The 22,433-nt window shown below is 46.0% G+C and overlaps 1 protein-coding gene across 2 annotated transcripts in view; it reads left to right on the top strand.

Moving 5' to 3' along the window:
* Positions 1 to 22,433, top strand: part of B3galt5 (beta-1,3-galactosyltransferase 5) — a 37,978-nt gene that overhangs the window by 12,489 nt on the left and 3,056 nt on the right. The window contains exon 2 of one of the 2 annotated variants that reach the window (XM_032900366.1): positions 22,226 to 22,407. The exons of the other annotated variant lie outside the window; for it this stretch is intronic. The gene's annotated coding sequence lies outside the window, so the exon portion shown is untranslated. The remainder of the gene's footprint in view (positions 1 to 22,225; positions 22,408 to 22,433) is intronic. 2 annotated transcript variants of the gene reach the window in all.

The following is a 22,433-nucleotide window of genomic DNA, read 5'->3' as shown; positions in this document are numbered from 1 at the left end:
AGAGGGGAGACCTCAAACACCTGAATTCTGAACCCAAATGTGGAAACTGTAGTTTCTGTCTCTTAGTGATACCAGGGACTTCCCAGAGTCAGTCAGGGAGGGTGTAGGGTCAGAGTTAAGAGGCTCTCAGTGTTTGCTTTAACCTTCCACAGCCCAGGGGGCGTCGCTATCCACTCTACCTTCTCTATCCATCACATGTCTGGAACCCACGGTGCTGAGGACCTTGACTACTGATTTGTAAAAAGTGTGTAGCCACATTCGTCTCTCAGTACATCTAGTGAATGTCAGACATTGCTTTGCCCAGCCTTCTGGCACAATTAGGGGGCCCTAGAATTTCATAGCTGAGCACTATGCTGTGGAGAGCCAGACTTGAGCAGAGTGTGTGTGTGGGTAGAGGTTCTGATGTGGTGGTGTTACTATAGCCACTCTGTGGGCCCCTGAGCTGTTCTGTAGCCCCTTTCTGGTCATCTGTGGCAACTCTGTTAGATACTCGTCATTGCTTTTGCTCTTTCTCTAGATCTTTCGCTCTCCCTCTTATTCTTTCTCTCACTTCTGCTATCGCTCTGGCTCTGGTTCTCCCTTTCACTCTCCCTCTTGTTCCTTTCCCTCCCTTCCTTTCTCCCTTCCTCCCTTTCTCCCCTCCCTCCCTCTTCTTCCCCTCTCTTCTTTCTTCCCTCCTTCCCCCCTCCCTCCCACTCTCCCTCCTTCTTCCTCCCTCTTCGCTCCCTCTTCTTCCTGCCTCCCCTTCCTCCTCCTTCCCTCCTCTTCCTCCTCCCTCCCCACTTTCCTCCCTCCCCCTCTCCCTCCTTCCCTCCCTCCCTCCCTCTCTCCCTCTGCTGTCTAGTGATGCTGATTTCAAACTCAAGTTCTTCTTTTCCTGGTCTCCCTAGTGCTGGGATTGTACATTGTACTCCATTCCTAGGATCAATTTTATTTCTTTCTAAGTAGTTAGAAGTTTTGATCTTTATGAAGTTTTCTGTTACTTGCTGCCTTGTGGGCAGGATGACAGTCTTCCTCTTAAATTTGATGTGGTTTTGCTGACGTGTGGAGATATACACAAAAACAACGATGTTGGTTTAAGCTGAAGGCAGCTAGAATCTGGAAGTTGTGCTCAAAACGCACTAATTTTAGCATAAAATTAAGATTTTTATTTCCTCAATTGTTTTTTGCATGTGTGTTGTGTGTTTGTGTATGTGTGTTGTGTTTTTGCATGTGTATGTGTGTCATGTGTGTGTTGTGTTTTTGCATGTGTATGTGTGTTGTGTGTTATGCTTTTACATGCATATGTGTGTTGTGTGTGTGTTGTGTGTTCACATGTGGATGGGTGCGTGTGGAGAACAGAGGTTGATATTGGCTGTTTGCCTCAATTACTCTCTATTTTATTTTACTGGGGTGGGGTCTCTTGTTGATCTTGGAGCTCAAGAATTTGACCGCTCTTTCAGAGGACCCAGGTTTAATTCCTTGATTCACAATCATTTATAACTTCAGTTCTAGGGGATCCACTGCCCTCTAGGTAGTTAAGGATCCCCAGTCTCCGCCTCTCTGGTGTTGGGATGACAGGTGAGCCACCATGCCCACCCAGCTTTTATGAAGGTACTAGAGATCTGAGTTCTGGTCATTAAACTTCTTCAGCAAGGTCTTCATCCATTGAACCACCCTCCTACTTCCTCAATCAACTGGTTTGTAAACAAGTAGAATATATATTATCAGTAAAATCAGTAGACAAAATTACAACTTTGTATTTTCATGGGGAAAACAGTCTCAATTTGTTCTGTATCAGCCAGAACGGCAAGCCCAACACCTGTGGAGACACAGGAGGCCTCTTTCTACCAAACAGGAGGAATTTCTAACAAACCTATCAATGTTTAACAATTTTAACAAGGTTGTAAAATGAGTTGCATGTTAGCTGTGAATCATTTCACAGTAAAATCTGTAGATTTCCTGGCAAAGTCATCTCCAGAGCAAGATGTGTGTTTGCAGCCAGACTTGGAGTGAGGTGGATGTGAGAAGCTAAAATCAGATTCAATAGAAATCCAGAAGCTGGAGGGGGCAGCTCAGAGTCAGAGTTCTGTGTTAACCCTCTTGACAAGTGTTCTGTGCCATCCAACTCTGAGGACTAAGATAGACACCAACACAGCAGTGATCTTCCTGCGGGTAGAACTCCACCTGAGGCTGCCGTGGCCTATGTCACTAAGAAAGCATGAGAGAGCGTGCCCACAGAAACTCAGACTACAATGTACAAGCTGTGCTAACTTTCCCAAGCACAAAGATGGCCCCTGGAAAATGGCTACCATGCTTTTTTTTTTTTTTTTTTGTGAAAAGGCCCAGGGATGGACTGCTAGGCTCAGGGGAATGGTTGTCTTGGTTTATCAGAGGGCGGATGTAGTAGAGTGCTGTCCCATCCACTGGACTCCACAAGGATTTGCTTTGACCATGGTTCTTGTGCTTTGGTCCCATGGTAATGAGGACCTTGAAAGCAGAGATGATTCAACAGTGTTTGCCAACACTGTGATTGGGGAGTCCCAGGTTGAAGGGAAAGGTTGGTTTAAAAGGGTGACTGTGTTATGCCATGCCACTGACTTCCATGGCTTCTGTTGGAACCGGTTCATGCTAGTTAATAGGATATTGCTATGGGGTACCTTGGTAAGTCTTGGACTGTGATTGTGGCCTGAATATTTATGATCAACACAGAATCCATGTACAGCTATAATTTCAAAATATGTTTCTAGAATGGTCTATTATAGTTTACTTTCTTAAATGGCCTACAGAGACATAGCTAAGGCTTCCATTGTAACTTTTCAGCAATCCCCATCTTTTTATTCAATGCCTTGTGCATACTAGATAAATGCTCTACCACCAGGCCATACTTGGTCATTGCATTCTCATACATGAATTAGGAATCTTGTAGGGACCCTGTTCTGTTTTTGTTTTTGATGTTATGACACTAGACATGCTTTTGCAGAGAATAAAGCGTATAATTCTGAAATTAAGCTTCAAAGCGTGCAGCGTCTTTGTTTTAAGGCAGTAGCTACTCATGTGTGCAAAGTTCACCTTGGTTTTAAAATCCCTTCCAATATGTTTGCTTTATTCAGTAAATACATTCTTATAATCTGATATATAATCTTTCTTACTTTAATCTTGAAGACACACAGGCTCAAGGTTTTAAGAAACCTGATTAAAGTCACAGTAAGGACACTGGGGTTGGAGGAGCCTCAGATAAACTCTCTCCTAACATGATTAATAAAACAAAGGGCTGTCTTTGTTACTTTTCTATTGCCATGAAGAGGCACCATGACCAGAGCATTTAATTGAGGGCTTGCTTATAGTTTCAAAGGTGAGTTCATGACCATTATGGTGAGGGAGCATGGCAGTAGGCAGGCAGGCATGGTGCAGTAGCTGTGAGCTTATATCTTATTCTCAAGTTGGAGGTAGAGAGAGAGAGAAAAAGAGAGAGAGGGAGAGAAAGAGAGAGAGAGAGGAAAGAGGGAGAGAGAGAGAGAGAGAAAGAGAGAGAGAGAGAGAGAGAGAGAGAGAGAGAGAGAGAGAGAGAGAGAGAGAGAGACTGGGATTGTTATGGGCTTTTGGAATCTCAAGGCCCACCTCATGTGACACAGTTCCTAATCCTTCCTGAAACAGTTTCAACAACTAGGGACCAAGCATTCGAACAATGAACGTATAGTGACCACAACTAACAACTCAGGCACAGCAATGTTGACAGAGCATATGGTACCCCAGAGAGGTGGGAGAAGGCTTGGAACCTAACACCAAGTGGGAAACGCAGCTGTACCGAGGGGCCATCTGATGGAGGAGCACCTCAGAGAATAACCCTTTGGTCAGATGAAGCCAGATAGGGACCTGGGGTCTGGTATCCTGACTCCTGGCCCTTGTATTTCTGCTGTTGCTCACCACTGGCCAAAACCAAAGGACATTGGCCAATCGAAAGCCTCCACCAGCCCAGCAAGCAGGGAGGGCCATCAGTGAACATGCAGGCAAATCTTGTATGTTATAAAACTCTGGTGTGTAATCTTGTCATAAACTTGCTGCCCTTTCTGAGTCCCCATTCTGAGAAGGAAGCCACCCTTTGATGCAGGTCTGGCTTTGCCTCTTTGTTCCCAGACTGATTTGTTGCTGTCCTCTGACCCATCTCCCGGGGGACTCGCTGACTGCAGCTTTTCCTTCTTCCCGCAGTTTGTTAAGGCAAAGCCACACTTGGCAGGGGAACCCTTGTCAAAAGACTCAACAAGCTTCAGACTGAATTACCACAGGCAACTCCTTTTACATGATCTTTCCTCCAAGGAAATCATCACATGATGTTCTTTTCTTCCTGAAGGATTGGAAAATGCTAGCTGAATGATTTTTGTTTTTAAGTGAAAAATGGGGACATGCCAGGCAGTGGGGGCCCATGCCTTTAACCCCAGCACTTGTGAGGCAGAGGCAGGTAGATCTCTGAGTTTGATGCCAGCCTGGTCTACAGAGCCAGTTTCAGGACAGCCAGGACTCCACAGAGAAACCCTGTCTTGACAAAAAAGTGAGGACCTGAAGCTGTATGTGAGAGGGTGAGCTAGGTCTTCAGGGATGTATCACAGGAGGTTTAGACATTGGGCTATTGCAGAAAGAATACCCCTAGCCATTCTCAACAAAGCAGGCTTCAGAGGCTGACTTCTTGGTGTTCAATTGACATTCTTGGGCACGAAGTGTTATGGAAGGCTGTGAACTTTTTTCTGCTGTAAGCATCAGGGTGGCCAGTGTGCTAAGGAAATAGTCTCGTAGGGGAAGGAGAGGCAGTGAGGAATTGTGGGTGAATGATAGGAACTGAATTGAGAGACTGCCAGGGGAGCTGTCCAAATAGCCTCGCTCTTAGTGAGAAAGAAACAGAAACCCCAGATGAATCCTGACATCACAGAAGACATCCATGACCAGAAACCAAACTGACTCTAACTTTAACCTGAACCATGTCCCTAGTTCTAGCCCTAACCTAAGAGGCAACCCTAACCATATCCAAATCTGAGCCTAGGCCTAAGCCTAACCCCAACCCTAATCTTAAGTGTAATAGTCACCTTATCCCAAATCCATCCTTAATTAAATCCCATTCAGAACCCTAAACCTAATCTAATTCCATCCCTAATAGATCTCTATCCCTAAGCTCATCTCTCATCCTGACACTAGCCTAAGGGTAACCCAGCTAGGGTCCTGGTTCTAAGCTTAGTGCTGGAGAAGGGAGAGAGAAGGGAGAGGAGGGGAGAAAACTATAACTGAAAGTCTAATCTCAACTATAATTTTCATCCTAACTCTAACCTTAGTCCTAATACTAACCCTAACCCTAGTTCTAACCACTAGTCTTAGCCCTAGTAGGAGCTAGCCCAGGGTTATCCTACTGTCTTCCTTTAGGTCAACTGAATACTAGAGTTATTAGAACAAGAGGGCCATGTTCCAGCTCCTGCAAGCAGCAGAATTTGTCAGCTTCAGTCTCTGGCATTAGAGTCCAGAATAGAAGGGACGACTGGGACAATTGATGCTGGTTAGCTGGAGCTAAGAAATTAGTGGTGATTAAGAAGAAAGAGACCCACGTCACTGAGGTGAAATCTTCCGGGAAGTGTTTTCTGAGAGTAAAAAGAAGCTGTGTTCCAGAAATAGCCAAGGTTGTACCTTGTGCTGCAGCTGTATGTGGTAGTGTTTAAGAGTCACCCAGGTGGCACTGACTTTGAAGGCATGAAGGGGTCATAGAGAGCAGCTGAGGGTTGGCACTGTAAGAGACCAGGGAAAGCCATTGGTGAAGGTGCAGTCTCAGTTGCAGTTGGTGGCCTAGGACTGAAGGGGTCATACAAAGGAGTTGAGGCTTGGCAACATAAAAAGAGCCTATGAATGAGAGGCTATTGGTGAAGTCTAGCTGCAGTGGAAGATCCCAGCATATTGGAGATGCCAGTACCATGGGATGACCACCAAGAACAGCAGCAGCAGTGGAATGGATCAACCTGAGCTTAGAGTGCTACAGAGGGCAGAGCTGGGAAGTGACAACAGTGCTTTGGAGGAGCCCAGAAGATCATGTATGAAACAAGAAGCTGTAATATTGAAGTTGCCTTGGAGACCCCAAGATGTTGGAGATGCCAGAGCAGTGTGGTGTCTGCTGAGAAAAGCTGCTAACAGGGAGTGGAACCAGCCCAGGGGAAAGAAGTTTGTTGCAGTCAACAAAGATGAAAAAGGAGTTGCAGATCTGAAGAGGAATTTGACATCAGACATGGAGATGCAAAGTTTGGAGTCTGCCCAGCTTGTTTCCTGTCTTGCTTTGGGGATTGCAGTTAAGTGATTGGATGAATCTCTAAAAAGACCTTGAACTTTGGACTTTTAACATTGTTGAGACTGCTATAGACTATGGGGATTTTGGAAGTTGGACCTAATGTACTTTTTTTAATGCTATGACTAGGGTATGTCCCTCATAGACTCATATGTTTGAAAAAGGCTATCGGTGCCAGGGAGTGGAATGTGATGGTTTGCACATGCTTAGCCCAGGGAGTGGTACTATTTGGAGGTGTGGCCTTGTTTGGCACTGTGGGTGTGGGCTTTAATACCCTTGTCCTAATTGCCTAGAAACAAGTTTTCTCTTAGAGGCCTGCAGATGAAGATGTAGAACTCTCAGCTCCTCCTGCACCATGCCTGCCAGGATGCCGCCATGTTCCCATCTTGATGATAATGGACTGAGTCTCTGCACCTGTAAGCCAGCCCCAGTTAAATGTTGACTTTATAAGACTTGCTTTGGTCATGGTGCCTGCTCACACCAGTAAAATCCAAACCAAGACACTCTATCTTACATTTTTTAAAACTTATTTTATGGTACATGTATGAGTGCCTGCGTGTGGGTATGGGCACCACATTTATGCAGAAGAGGATGGCATCTAGAAGACAATGTTGGATCTCCTGGAACAGGACAGTTGCGAGTCGCCATGTCTATTTGGAGAACCAAACCAAGATCCTCTGCAAGCATAGCAAGTCCTCGCAATCACTGAACCATCTCTCCAGCCTCTCAGTCTCTCGTTTTTAAAAGACCTAATCTAAAGGCTGGTGAGGTAATTAAACAAGAAAATGCTCATGAAATAGAGTATGAGGTTAATAAACGCTAGCCCTCACTCATCTGTAGGAGCATGGCAGGAACACAAGGATTCCTCCATACTCTCTGGGAATGAAGCTCTTGTTTTGTCTTGAAGGCGGCAGGACAATTCTGAGCCACAGAGACATTTCTGTATCACTTTAAATATCAAATTAGGCATTCCTACGAAGGTGGTTGTGCCTCAGAAGCATTCTCCACCAGGACAGCTTTAAGGAGACGAACAGTTCACGGCTCCCTTCTTTGTCGGATAATTGGCCCAAAGTATAACAAGTCCGAAGATTCAGTGGCATCAAAGAGATCTAGGCTTGAGGTGACTATGAGCATTGTACTCTGTAAGTGGTGGAGGAAGGCTCCTTTGAGATGGTCAAGCCTAACCTCTATCTGAGGAATCTGTGCTGCACACAGGGCAAGGTAATGCTCCTCTTGTGTCTGATGCTGTCTCTCAGGCTCCAGGGCACCCTTGCTCCTGTCAGATGCTGCTGCTCAGGCCCATGACAGTCAGTCGTCTTGACTGATATCGTTTGTTTTTCTTTCCACACTTGGTAATCAGATCTTTGGTTCTTACACCGTGTATTTTATTGTGGAGCTTTCTGTAGACTTGCCTGAGGTATAAATAAGATAAGGAGACTTCTAATAAGTTTAAGGCTTAGGCCTTTTACTTGGGCAGTCTTCCGGCTAGCATTTAAATTTAATCCAACTATTCTAGCCTGCGACCCACCATGTGGCTAGCTTTATATCTCCTCCCAGCTTTGCTCCTGTCCCCGTGTGTTCCCTTCTGGGTCTGCTTCCGAATCTTCCAAATCTACTCTCCTCTGTAGCACTCTCCCTGCCCGGAAGTCCCGCCCTCATACTTCCTGCCCCAGCTATTGGCCATCCGGTCTTTATTACAACCCATCAGCAGTGAGACAACACCTGACGTATTAGGTTGCCTTTAGGCAGGTGAGGGAGGATGGACATTAACAAACTGGAAAAATGCAATGATGGGCCATAGAAATGACAATACCGAAATCCCGCCAGCACTTAGTTCAGGTACAGAATTAACAACGGAAGATACAGAGACATACCTCAAAACAATATAAGGAAGATCACCCCAACAGTACGCGGCCCTGTATTCATCCTGAGGCAGACCCTTCTTTGCTTCATGCTTTTCCCTCTAGATGCTTTCTCGGCAGCATGCCAGAGTACATGAGCGTTGGGTTGCTTTCTTGACACACGCCGGGTGACTATCTCAGCCTTGCTTTGGTTTGTGTCTGATCTATATTGGGCGCTTGTAGAATCTTTGTATTTTCACACTGCACGGGGTGACCTCGTCGTGGCTGGAGGGGCTGTGGACAGTGATACGGAGACAAGGTCCTGTTCAGTGTCTCTATTGGCCAGGGGTCAGCTGGGGACTTTTGACTTCTGGATAAAGATAACTAGTGACTGATCCCAGCTGATCTAGCCAAATTTCTTCCTAGGCCACAGCCTTGGAGAAATGCCAGGAGCCAGGACCAGGCACTGGTTAAAGCGGGAGAAAAAAAATAAGCATTCCCTGTTAGGCCATAGGACCTGCACCTGGCATTGTTCAGCAAAGTCATCAAAAGGAAACACTCCCCTGAGGAGTTCAGGATTCAGTGCTGATCTGGCAGCCACATGAATGCATTTACTCTCAATTCCTTCACTGCCAAGCACTCATTAGTGGTATGTGCTTTTTATCTTATTTTTTAAAAAGATTTATTTATTTATTATATATGAGTACACTGTAGCTGTCTTCAGACACAAGAGAAGAGGGCATCAGATCCTATTACGGATGGTTGTGAGACACTATGTAGTTGCTGGGATTTGAACTCAGGACCTCTGGAAGAGAAGTCAGTGCTCTTAACTGCTGAGCCATCTCTCCAGCCCTTATTGTATTTTTTTTAAGTGATGCATTTTTTATTTTTATGTGCATTGACGTTTTGCTTGCCTGTGTGTCTCTAAGACTGGAGGATCCCTTGGAACCGGAATTACAGACAGTTGTGAGCTGCCATGTGGGTGCTGGGAATTGAACCTGGAATCTCTGGGGGAGCAGCCAGTGCTCTCGACCACTGAGCTGCCCTTTCAGCCCTGGTTGGCACTTTTTGTTAAAAGTCCTGTTTCAATAGAAAGAAGAGGAAGCGGGTAGCGTGGTAATCACTCTCCGTTGCTTAGGGAAGCTAGAGGCTCTACAGAGACACTGGAGCACCTGGGTGTCGAACCTGCCTGAGGAGCACACTGGGCTTCTAATCACCCAGCAGCTCACCCTGCTGGCATCCCAGAAGCAGCAGGAAGTCAAACAGGACCACATCTCTGAAGTAAACCAGGCTCGCCTCTCCGAAATCACTAAAGTCTCGTATGAAAGAAGGGTTTAGAAAGCAAGCGTAGCCAACTCGGTGAACATTTTGCCCAACAGTGAGAACCCACATAAACCTTGCATATGCTTTCAAGTGAGAAAAACGTATTTGAGCCAAGAAGTGTAATCAGGCATTTGGAGACAGAAATCTCTTCCCTTCTCATGGACTGGTTCCAAACTTTCCCTTGGGCTGCTGTGTGCTGAAATCGTCTGTCCTGACAGAGTCCGCCACGGTGAAAGACACAGATAAATGATATCCTTAGCCTGTGGAGTTAGCAGTAATAGGAAGGTGGGTTGTACAAAGCATTAATGATATGCAAGCCTGTAATTAGATCCATGCTGCGACACACTAGTGACATGAATAGCCTATGAAGGAAAAGCCTCGCTTAGGCGCTGGCAGTGAAAAACAGGTGCGTCAGTGGAGGCAGGGGGGAGTGAGCATTGGGGACGTAAGACCCACACAGTGTGGGAGTGACCAGGTCTCAAAAAATGGTGTGAAGGCTTGGAGTCAGGGGGAGTCACGGGGAGTAGTGAGCCAGCTTGAAGACTGTGGGAGCCACATCTTTAAGAATACTCACACCAGGAGAGCTAAGGTGGCTGCATGGCCAAGGCTCAGACAAGACAGGGCTCAGTCAACAAAGTGCTTGCCAGTTACTTTCATATTGCCACAGTAAGATACAGGATCAGGATAACTCACATTGGAGGTGACCCGTAACTCTTGGAGGCGATTCCGGCTGCAGACCAGGCTACCGTCTAGCTCATAGGGAGAGCCCAAGCCTCCAGAGCACCGGCACGGGGAGTCGAGCAGGTTTATCTCAGCTCAGCAGGATGAAGTCCTGCTGAAGGAAACACTGTCCCCATAGGGGTAGAGAAGGACAGCTTGGTGTGGTGTCACATGCCTTTAATCCCAGTGCTCGGGAGGCAGAGAGAGAGAGGCAAGTGGATCTCTGAGGCCAGCCTGGTCTACATAGTGAGTGCCAGGACAGCCAGGACTATGTAGAAAGAACCTATCTCAAAACAAACATAACAAAACAAAACAAAAAAAATCCACATTAGAATTCTGTCTCTGCTGTGTGAAAACAGGGTAAGGAGAAGGTCCTCCCCTAGCAGCTGATACCCTGTTTGGCAACTTCATCTTCAGAACTGTGGTGTGGTACAGCTACGATTTTAGCCACTTTGTGTTTCCCCACCACAGCTGAGCAATTGGAGAAACCTCCTACTCGACCTCCTTTGGTGAGTGGGCTCTGAGACTGGTCTTTACAAGGCCACGTGGCACTGCCTCTCTAAGTTCCCCCTCAGCTGCAGCTTTTCCCTCCACACACTGTACTGTAACCCACCAGGCCAGCATGGATGCCCCATCTCTACTGATCGACTCCCTAGAGTAGCTTCCACTAAGTATCCCCATGTGTCACTTCCCTGGCCTGGGCCCTGCCCGCTGGCTTTGGATGAAACTCCTTGCCCCAGCCATGGGAGGCCAGATGTGTGCTCACACTGCCTTTTAAGAGAGGGCCACAGCCCTCTGAGGGGCAAGGTGTCCTCAGCTGTGTTCTTAGACCTCGAGATGAGGCTTCGAAATGTAACCAAGGACTTTGGAGCAGGGATCTTGACTTCTGCACTTTCTAGTTAACCTATGGAGACCTCCACTTACAGACAGGAAGGCTAGTGCCCAGGCTGCCTATGAGAAGGTGAGACACAAGGAGCAAAACCAGGCTGGCATCCCTGGGCACCATGTGGGTGCTCCCGTAGTAGTGAGAAGAGTTCCAGTGACCATGTCCTCTGTGATGAGGGATTCAGGACCCAGGTGTGGAGGACTATACACCATTCTGGGATTGAGCTGGGATGGGAGCAGCCTTCTTTTGTGTATGTGTGTGAGGGCCTATGTGTATGTGCGTGTATGTGGAGGTCAGAGGTCAACCCTGGGTCTCATTGCTCATGCCCGGGACTCACCAAATGGGTTAGATTGGTTAGCCAGAGAGCCCCAGGGACCTGCTGTCTGCACCTCCCCAGTGCTGGAATCAGAAGTGTCTGCCACTGTGACCAGATTTCTTCTGAAGAACTCTGAAGATGTCTCTTTCAGGAGAGTTCTTCTGAAAGAACTCGTGCCCTTGTGCTTACACCAACTGAACCAGCCTGGTAAAGTGCCTTCTAATTCCACATTCCTGATTTATTCCATTCTATTTGTGCCCTGGGACTCCCATATCTCCGTCTGCTGCCTCACAGCCCATTCATAATGGAAACTGGAATAGGCTTTGGCATGTAATCGACTGACTCATTAACTGATGAGATATTACGAGAGTCATTGTACAAACTCACCGTGATCAAGGGTTCTGCCAGCCTCCAGCCCTTTCCCTGCCGCTGATATGTGGTTTGGATGAGACTCAAAGAACAAACCCCATCTTCTTTCTCAGGCCTGTTTTAGACATGCGGGAACACGAACTGTGTTGTGTGTGTGTGGGTGGTGGCGGCGGCGGGGGGATTAAATCTGTGACCAACTGAACTCAGTTCTGTAGAAGGTACCACGTTTTCAGAGAGTTCTAATTGTGATGAAAGTATCAGCACTCTGTGTTAGCTGCCTTTTGTGGCTACAATAAAATACAAGGCTAAAAGTGGAAGGAGGAGTTTATTTCAGCTTACCGTTCTAAACGGATAAGAGTCGATCATGGGAGGAAGGGCAGCAAGGAGGAAAGCAGGGCAGGAAGCTTAGCAATCGCATCTTCAGACATGAAGCAGAGGGAGGGATGCAGGGAGGGAGAGAGGGACGGGAGACAGACAGAGAGAGACAGAGAGAACAGGCTAGGATATAAAGCCTGTCCCCAGTGATGTCCTTTCTCCAGTAAGACTCCACCTCCCAAAGGTTTCATAACTTTCCCAAACAGCACCACTAACTGATGGCCAAGTGTAGTGTTCAAAACCAGGGGCCTATGGGGGGCATTTCTGGATCAAGCCACCATGCATGGTGTACTCTTATAACAAAAGGCACAGGTCTTAGCTGTCTGGTCCAATAAATCTTAACATAATTATATCCTTGTAGCCAGGATTCTGAGCAAGAATAGAATGTATTCAGCCCTCCAGAAGGTTCCTTGTGTCCCTCCCTGTCAACAATCCCTCACCAAAGATAATCACTGTTCTGACTTCCTCTACCATAAAAAGAGTTTTCCTTGTTCTGCTTTGGATAAATGGGTCCATTCATGCATGGGTGTTCTCTCTCTCTCTCTCTCTCTCTCTCTCTCTCTCTCTCTCTCTCTCTCTCTCTCTCCCGCACAGTGTCTGTTGTGTTACCATGTGGTGTGGTGTTGTTTGTATTTTGTGGCTGTGTGGCATTTCACGTGTCTGTCTTTCTGTTGATGGATATTTCCTCACAGCAGTTGTGTTGGGTATTAATGTATTCCTGCTGGTCCTCAAATCCGCCCTTTCTCACAGACTGTGAGATCAGATATGGATCTTTCGAATATGGCTGCTCAGAGACCAGCTCTTTAAAGCTTGTCAGTGCCAGAGAAGCCTTAGAGGGGACAGAGCTTCCCTTGGAGGTCGGCACTGTTGGCATGACAGACTCCTAACAGTTATGGTGCCATCAGCACCCATTGGAAAGCAGTTTCCAAGGCCACCCCACCCCAGAGCAGCTGTGAGGGCACTTGCAAACAGCTTTCTCCTGTCAGCCCAGGCGCTCCAGCCCCCCTCCCTCCGTGCTTCCTTCCCTCCGTGTGTGTGTGTGTGTGTGTGTGTGTATATCTGTGTTTGTATGTTTTATGTGTGTAGACATATATTTATGTATGTGTCTGTGTATATATGTGTGTGTATATGTATGTATGTATGTGTGTGTATATGTGTCTGTCTATGTGTGTATGTGTGTACGTGTATGTATGTCTATGTATATGTGTGTGCCTGTATGTGTATATGTATGTATGTGTGTATATGTGTCTGCCTATGTGTGTGTGTATGTATGTATGCATGTGTTTGTATATGTATATGTGTCTGTGTGTATATGTATGTATGTATGTGTGTATGTATATGTATGTATGTATATATGTGTCTATGTGTGTGTATGTATATATATGTATGTGTGTGTATGTGTGTTGTGTTCAATCATGTTCCTAGATGTACTACATGGCTCTGCCTTTACCCCAAGGTCCAGATCTGGGGCTGTGAGGCTTTTCCTTAGCTGTGCATCTACATCTGCCCCAAGGTAGCAAATTCTTTGTACTAGGCTCTTTTTTAAAAAATTAAACTTTCTAGTGGTTTCCCTCTCATTTGGAATGCAGAGGTATTTCTGGCAGCTATGAGCCATGCTGCTATGAATGCTCCGGGGCCATGTCTCTCGGTGTCTGTAAGCACCAATTTCTGTTGACTAGGATCAGGAGATGCTTGCTGTATCATGACATGTGTGTCCCCCTTGGGTGGATGCTGCCAAAGTAGGTGGGACTCTCCTAATGAAGCATTTCTTGCAATTTATACCCACTGGAGGGTTTGAGCATGCGATTCTTCTCATTCCTGGTCAGTGTGGATGCCACTGCGCGTCCCAGTCACGATTAGCGAACGTTTCATTTTTCTCATGACTCATTGTCTTAGTCAATGTTCTTTTGCTGGGAAGAGACACCGTGACCACAGCAACTCTTACAAAAGAAAGCATTTGTTTTGGGGCTGACTTGTAGTTTCAGAGGTTTGGTCCATGATCCTCATGGCTGGTCATGATGGCACACAGGCAGATGTGGTAGCTAAGAGGTCTGTATGCTATTCACAGGTGACAGGAAGAGAGACACTGGAGCCGGCTTGGGCTTTTGTGTGTGTGTGTGTGTGTGTGTGTGTGTGTGTGTGTGTGTGTGTAAGATTTATTTATTTATTTTATATATGAGTACACTGTAGTAGCTGTCTTCAGACACACTAGAAGAGGGCATCAGATCCCATTACAGATGGTTGTGAGCCACCATGTGGTGGCTGGGAATTGAACTCAGGACGTCTGGAAGAGCAGTCAGTGCTCTTAACCACTGAACCACCCCTCCCGCACCCCCTACCCCCTTGGGCTTTTGAAAGCCCACCCCTAGACACACTTCCTCCAACAAGGCCACACCTACTTCAACAAAGTCACATCTCCTAATCTCTCTCAAATAGTGCTACCTACTAGTGACCAAGCATTCAAATCTTTGAACCAAGGAGGGGCATTCTCATTTGAACCACCACAACCAGTGATGGTGGCATTTCGTGGGCACTGAGGCTTCTGGGTATTCGTTCTCAATACATCCTTTTAAATAAATGCCTCAGTCAGGGTTCCTATTGCTGTGATGAGCCTTCATTTCACTCACAGTTCCATTGGACAGTTCATCACTGGAAACAGTGAGGACAGGAACTCAAGCACGGCAGGAACCTGGAGGCAGGAGCTGGTGCAGAGACCATGGGGGGTGCTGCTTACTGGCCTGCTCCTCCTGGCTTGCTCAGCCTGTTTTCCTATAGATCTCAGGACCACCAGCTCATGGGTTGGGCCCTCTTCCATTAATCACTAATTAAGAAAATGGCCCCCAAACCAGATCTTATACAGGCATTTTCTCAGTTGAAGTTCCCTCCCTTTAAATAACTCTAGTTTGTGTCAATTTGACACTAAACTAGCCAGCACAATGGTGGCCATTCAATTTTTTTCAGTGTCTCTCTGTGTGTAGATCTAACCTTTGTATGGGTCTGTTTCTTGCTTCTTGAGCCTGCACCAACCATGTTCTTGTGCCAGCTTTCTTGGATAAGATGTTTGGCAGCTTGTTCTTTCAGTAAAGGGCACTTAGTTATAGGCATTAGATGCCAGACCAGAAGCCATTATAGAGCTTTTTAAATGGGGTTTAGGGACCCAACTCAGGCTCGTGTGTTTGCTTAGCGGGTGCATTACCAGCTGAGCTACCGCCCCAGCATCTTGGGCAATATTCTTGATAGATTAGGTGAGAATAGACTATGGTTGTTCCTGTGGTCTTTTCTGACCCGGAGCAGGTTATTGTGACCTTTGGCAGGGTGATTTAGGTGAACAATGCAGGTGGACACAGGCTTTCAGTGGGTTGAGGATCAATCTCCTGGGGACCGATGGCTCTACCAAAGTTACCCCCTCTCGGCCATACAGGCGTGAACTCCTCTCAGATCCCTTTGCTGTGCTTCCTCCCACGGCACCAATGACCCTAATAACTCTAATAACAAATCGCTCCTGTGAAAGGACATTTGGCCTCCATGTTCCCCTTGGACCCTGAGACCCAATAAGATGTGGAGGCAGCCTCGGCTTCCGTATCATGATGGTTTGTATTTGCTTGGCCCAGGGAATGGCACTATTAGGAGGTGTGGTCTTGTTGGAATAGGTGTGGCCCTGTGAGTGTGGGCTTTAAGACCCTCTTCCTAGCTGCCTGGAAGTCTTTGTGAAGTGTCTAGAGAAAAGGCACCTCAGAGGTGAAGGTACCTGTCATCAAGCATAATGACATGAGACATGTATCCACATGGCAGGAGAGAACTGGGCTCCCAGCAAGTTCTTGTCTGACCTCCACACATGCCAGAAGAGGGTGTCACGTTCCCTGGAGCTGGAGTTACAGGTAGTTGTGAGCTGCTGATGTGGGTACTAGGAACTGAAATCAGGTCCTCTGAGCCATTCCTATTCAAAATGCTATAGTCCACTCTCAGATCCCATAGGTTTGTAGCCACACCAATACTGAAAAATGGATTTGGTTCAACTCAAGTTCCCTTAGTCTTTGCCCGTTTATACTTACTGGCCAGCACATCTGTTGAAACCTAGTTCTTCAGGATTCCAGCTTACACAGAAAGGCCAGCTGAAACACCTAGTCTTGTGGATCTGAGAAACCACTAGATTCTTGGATTTCCCACTCACAGTTACCCATTATTAGGTTAATTGGATTGCAGATTGTATGCCATTCCAATAAATTCCCTTAGCATATAGAGGCATTCCATAAATTCTGTGACTCTAGAGAATTGTGTCCAATACATCCATTTTCAAATTGGCTTATGTGTGGGTTGTTGGTGTCTGACTTCTTGAGTTCTTTACATTTTTTTGGATATTAGCCCTCTGTCAGATGTAGGGTTGGTGAAGTTATTTTTCCAATCTGTAGATTGCAGTTTTGTCCTGTTGACGGTATCCTTTACCTTACAGACGCTTTGCAGTTTCATGAGATCCCATTTGTCAACTGTTGATCTTAGGGTCTGAGCCTTTGGTGTTCTGTTCAGGAAATTGTCTCATGTACCAATGAGTTCAAGGCTATTCCCCACTATCTGTTCTATTATATTAAGTGTATCTGGTTTTATGGTGAGGTCTTCGATACACTGACACTCGAGTTTTGTGCAGGGTGATAAATATGAATTTATTTGCATTTGTCTACAGGTAGACAAAGCACCATTTGTTGAAGATGCTTTTCCTCTTCCATTGTATGGTTTTGGCTTCTTTGTAAAAGAACACCTAGTGTCTATAGGTGTGTGGGTTTATTTTTGGGTCTCCCAGGAAGCAATCATACCAGATTATAGGTAGTGAGGATCTCCCCATACCCAATCACAACGTATATGAGGAACACAGAAATGACAAACTTGGGAAGGCTCAGCAGCAGTAAGAGGCAATCAGGAGATGAAGCCACCAAGGCTATGCCTCTCAAGGTACGTCCATCGCAGTTGTGCAAAATGGTGGACCATCTCCAGGAAGCTCAGTTGCCTTTTGCAGTTCCTCCTGCATGGCGTCTGCCAGTGGGGCCTGATGACTGCCTTCCTTGCAAATCATGGAAAAGTCTTTTCCTGAGAAAGGGTGTCTCAGTCTTGCCTGGTAACACTGGGGTTGGATTCACTGGGAGAGCTGTAGTTCTTCTCTGGCTTCAAATGGTGATGACCCATGAGTTCATTTCCCTTCTGTGTACTGGCCTCTTGTCCTTGGTCACTGCTCTCCACTCCACCCAGCAGAATGGATCTTTTTCGGTTGCAGAGCTTAAAGATTAAGTGGCCTGAGGTCAGTGACTCACTCTGCCTTAGTGCCCAGGTTTGGTTGACATCACACATAGTGACATCCTGTTTCCGTCTACTAGAAGCTTGGAGTTGCAATCTATGGGTGCACTGCCCTTCCGGAAAAATGCTGTCCTAATCTATGTTCTTGATGGTTCTAGTATCTTTCAAACTCTAATTTCTAAGAGGGAGGTGCCTGGTTCTCACAATTCAAGGTACAAATATTTACTCTGCACATGGAATACTGAGGGTGTAACTTTGGATATAGCTTCTTCGTAATTCTATTGTAGATAGGAAAAACTCCTTATGGGAACGGGAAACCCAGGGAGTGTTAACACTGGGTGTGGCCTCTGCTTTGCCTATGGGCTGCCATTTGCTATCTATGTATGCAGTGAGTGAGTGGAGTGTTTGCCCCTAGAATTTCAGTCTTTGTGAAGTGTCTAGAGAAAAGGCACCTCAGAGGTGAAGGTACCTGTCATCAAGCATAATGACATGAGACATGTATCCACATGGAAGGAGAGAACTGGGCTCCCAGCAAGTTCTTGTCTGACCTCCACACATGCCAGAAGAGGGTGTCACATTCCCTGGAGCTGGAGTTACAGGTAGTTGTGAGCTGCTGATGTGGGTACTAGGAACTGAAATCAGGTCCTCTGAGCCATTCCTATTCAAAATGCTATAGTCCACTCTCAGACCCCATAGGTTTGTAGCCACACCAATACTGAAAAATGGATTTGGTTCAACTCAAGTCCCCATAGTCTTTCACAGTCTTAATAGAGTTTAAAAGTCTAAAGTCTCCTTTGAGGTGAGGCAATCTCTTTACTAACACCACATATAAAATCTAATAAAAACCATATTACGTACTTCCAACACACAATGGCAAAGAATATATATCGCCATTCCAAAAGGGAGCAAAGGTCATAGTTAACAAGTATTGGATAAAAGGCAGGACTGAGACTAAGCACGGCCAAGTCTACATCCTGTGGTTCTGTATCCAATGTCATTGAGTTTGGCTGTCTCTTCCCTTCCAGCTCTGCTCCCTGCAACACACAGCTCTCTATGCTCTCTGTGTGTAGCTTCTCCTGCACCATGCCTGCCTGGATGCTGTCATGCTCACAGCAGTAAAACCCTAAGACAGAAGTTGGTACCAAGAGTGGGGTATTGCTGTGATAGGCCTGACCATGCTTTTGTTAGGAAGAATGTGGATTTGGGGACTTTGGATTTGGAAAGCCATGGAATGTTTTAAGTGGGGCTTAACAGACTATCCTAGTAGGAATATGGAAGATTTTGTTACTGAAAGTGATTTGAATTGTGTGGACCAGGCCCAAGAGGTTTCAGTGGAGAATTTCAGTATGTGGGCTAGAGACTGTTTTTGTGATATTTTGGTGAAGAATGTGGCTACTCTTTGCCCTTGTCTGAAGAATCTGCTTTGACACTAAGGTGAAGAGACTCAAATGGATTGCATTGACAAAGGAAGTCTCAGAAATGCCCATCATCCATAGACTGTGTTCTCTGGTTAAGTCTCATGAAGAACGTTTTGAACAGGCATAGCAAGCTGAGAAAACATATGGTTCAAGTATTAAAGGGGCACCAGGAAGTGAAATGGAACTGAATCCTGTGTTCAACGATATCAGATTGAATTAAGACAGTAGTGACTTTGGGGCAAGATCCTACCTAGCTAAATTTAGATCCAGGCATGATAGTACAAGCTTTTAATTCCAGGAGGCAAAAACAAGCAGATCTCTGAGTTCAAGGCCAGCCTAGAACAGAGCAAGCTCTAGTTGGATAAAAAATTAAATCCAGGCTTGGTGGACCACATCTTTAATCCCAGTGTTTAGGAGACAGACGTGCAGATCTCTGAATTGAAGGTCAGTTTACAGAGCAAGTTCCAGGACAGCCAAGCTTAGGAGGGAGTAAGAAAACAAAGCTAGTAATAGAACAAGGGGGCCATGTTCCAGCTCCTGCAACTAGCAGAACTCAGCAGCTTCAGCCATGTGGCTCTGACTTTAGAGTCCAGAATAGAAGGGACTACTGGGACAATTGATGCTGGGTAGCTGGAGCTAAGAAATTAGTGGTGATTAGGAAAAGACCAACATCACTGAGGTCAAATCTTCTGGGAAGTGTTTTCTGAGAGCACAAAGAAGCTGTGTTCCAGAGATAGCCAAAGTTATACCTCATGCTACAGCTGGACTTGATAAGGTTTTAAGAGTCACCCAGGTGGTACTGTTTTTTGAAGGCGTGAAGGGGTCATGAAGAGCAGCTGAGGCTTGGAACTGTGAGAGGCCATGGAAGGCCATTGGTGAAGGTACAGCCTCAGTTGTAGTTGATGGCCCAGGACTGAAGGAGTCATGCAAAGGAGTTGAGACTTGACACCATGAGGAGAGCTTATGGGAGGCTATTGGAGAAGCCTAGCTGCAGAGGAAGACCCCAGTGTATTGGAGATGCCAGTACCATGGGATGACCACCAAGAACAGCAGCAGCAGTGGAGTGGATCAACCTGAGCTTAGAGTGCTACAGAGGGTAGAGCTGGGAAGTGACAACAGTGCTTTGGAGGAACCCAGAAGATCATGAGTGAAACAAGAAGCTGTAATATTGAAGGTGCCTTGGAGACCCCAAGATGTTGGAGATGCCAGAGCCGTGGGCTATCTGCTGAGGAAAGCTGCTAACAGGGAGTGGAACCAGCCCAGGGGAAAGAAGTTTGTTGTAGTCAACAAAGATGAAAAGGGAGTTGCAGATCTGAAGAGGAATTTGATATCAGACATGGAGATGCAGAGTTAGGAATGTGCCCAGCTGTTTTTCCTGTCTTGCTTTGAGGATTACAGTAAAGTGATTGGATGAATCTCTGAAGAGACTTTGAACTTTGGACTTTTAACATTGTTGAGACTGCTATAGACTATTCGGACTCTGGAAGTTGGACTAAATGTATTTGCATTATGGTATGTTTAGGTGTGGCCCCATAGACTTATGAGTCTATGGGGGTCAGGGAGTAGAATGTGATGATTTGTATATGCTCGGCATAGGGAGTGGCCCTATTAGGAAGTGTGGCCTTGTTTGAATAGGTGTGTCACTGTGGGTGGGCTTAAGACCCTCACCCTAGCTGCCTGGATGTTGCTGTAAAATTATAAAAATTAATAACCGTCTTTTACCCTGCATTAGATCCGGCACCGCAGTGCCCTAAGACATCTGGTAGACATCTTCATCTCAGTCAGCAAAGCATCTCACCCGCTTTGCTCCATCCCATATCACACTGCTGATGGCCTCTCTCTGAGCCTGGCAACAATCTCTCTACCCATCCAGTTACCAAGGCAGGCTGCCACCATGGCAGAAATATACATCTCAATTCCATGGTGGCCCAATGTCTCCACCACCACAAACTCTCTTAAACTTAAATCGCCACATGAAAGAAGATACAACATAATAACCTCTGATCCAATTGATAAGATATAATTGCCCACCTAAACTTTCAAAGCCCTATACTACACACCAACCCCTTAAGAATATTCATAATAACCTATAAATACACAGAGTGTCAGCCTCCATGGTCTCTCCATGGCTTCTCCTGACTTCCCATTCCAGTCTCCTCTTCTTCCCTCAAAATTTCTCCTGCCCATCCTTCTCATCCAACGACAGGCCTTGTTCTATCTTGTACCTGCATAATGACATCATCTCACATCTGGAAATCAGTATTCTGCCAGCAGCCTTCAGATGAAGATGTCATGGTGTCTGTTCACAGCAGTAAAACCCTAACTAAGACAATTTCTTTATGTCTTTTAGCACAAGCCTTGACTCCAACCTTAAATTCCCCGTATTCTTTTTCTCCTCAGATGTGCATTTTGCATTTGTGCATTTGCATAGGAGTAATTATAAATAACCATGTAGCAAAGTCAGTATTAATATTAAGCTGTTTTAGAATCTCCTCTGCCAGTGAAATCAATCCCTTGATCTTCAACTTTAATTGGATAAAATCTGCCAGTCAGGCAGATTCTTATGACAAGGGCAGAACTCAGCCACATTCTTTGCCAAAACATTGCAAGAATGGTCTCTACCTGGGTTACTAATATTGTTCTCCTCTGAAACCCGTTGAGGTAGGCCGCCATAGTCCACAGAACTGTCCTCCATACCCCTACAAGGATGGCCCATTAAGCTCGGCTTTCAGTATTCAAAAACTTTCTCAGTCCAAAGTCCCATCGACTTCTACCTTCCTCCAGAACCCAGCAAGGTCAGGCTTGTCTAGCTTTATTGCACTCCTGGTACTGACTTCTGGGTTACCTTTCTCTTGCTGTGACAGAACACCGTGAGCAAAGGAACTCATACTCATTCACTGGAGCTTGTAGTTTCAGAGGGTTTGAGTCGGCAGAGCAAAGACATGGTGGTTGCAACAGCTAGAGTTCACGTCTAGATCCACAATCATGAGGTAGAAAGAGAGCACCCTGGGAAGAGCACAGGCCCTTAAAGCCATAAAGCTCAACCTCATGACACACCTCCTCCAACAAGGCCACCCCCCCCAATCCTTCCCAAACAGTTACATCAACTGACGACAAAATATTCAGAAATATAGGCTGATGGAGGCCATTCTCATTCAAACTGACACAGGTCCTGTCTTCACCTGTGAGGCTCAAGGGGAGAGTCTCAGATATTCGCTGTTGCAGGCAGGTTACTCACGTAGTTGACTTTATGTTGTCTCGGTTGTACCCATTTTAGAAGAGACAAAATGGAGGCTAGGATTGCAGCTCAAACTCTTGTTCAAGGTCACACCCAGAGGGGGAAGTGTCAAATTCTCTAGTAAAGAGTGAACAACTTGAACTCTTTTTTTTTTTTTTTTTAAGTTATTCCCAAGAGACACAACCATCACTTTTGGTAGACAAACCGAGTCCAAAAGGTTGTCTGAGAAGGTAGGGTGGAACCTCGCTCACCCTCCCCGGCTGCTCTTCAAAAGGAATTCATTTCCTCTTGGCTTCTACCCTGTGGCTTAGCCCTCTGGACAGACCTGAGCTCTTACCTGGCAAAGGTAAGTGCCTTTCTTTCTCGGTATTA

Source organism: Rattus rattus, chromosome 4 (genome assembly GCF_011064425.1).
Source record: "Rattus rattus isolate New Zealand chromosome 4, Rrattus_CSIRO_v1, whole genome shotgun sequence".
NCBI lineage: Eukaryota > Metazoa > Chordata > Mammalia > Rodentia > Muridae > Rattus > Rattus rattus.
The sequence above is the reverse complement of the archived record's forward strand: the minus strand, read 5'-3'. Positions and strand labels throughout refer to the sequence as shown.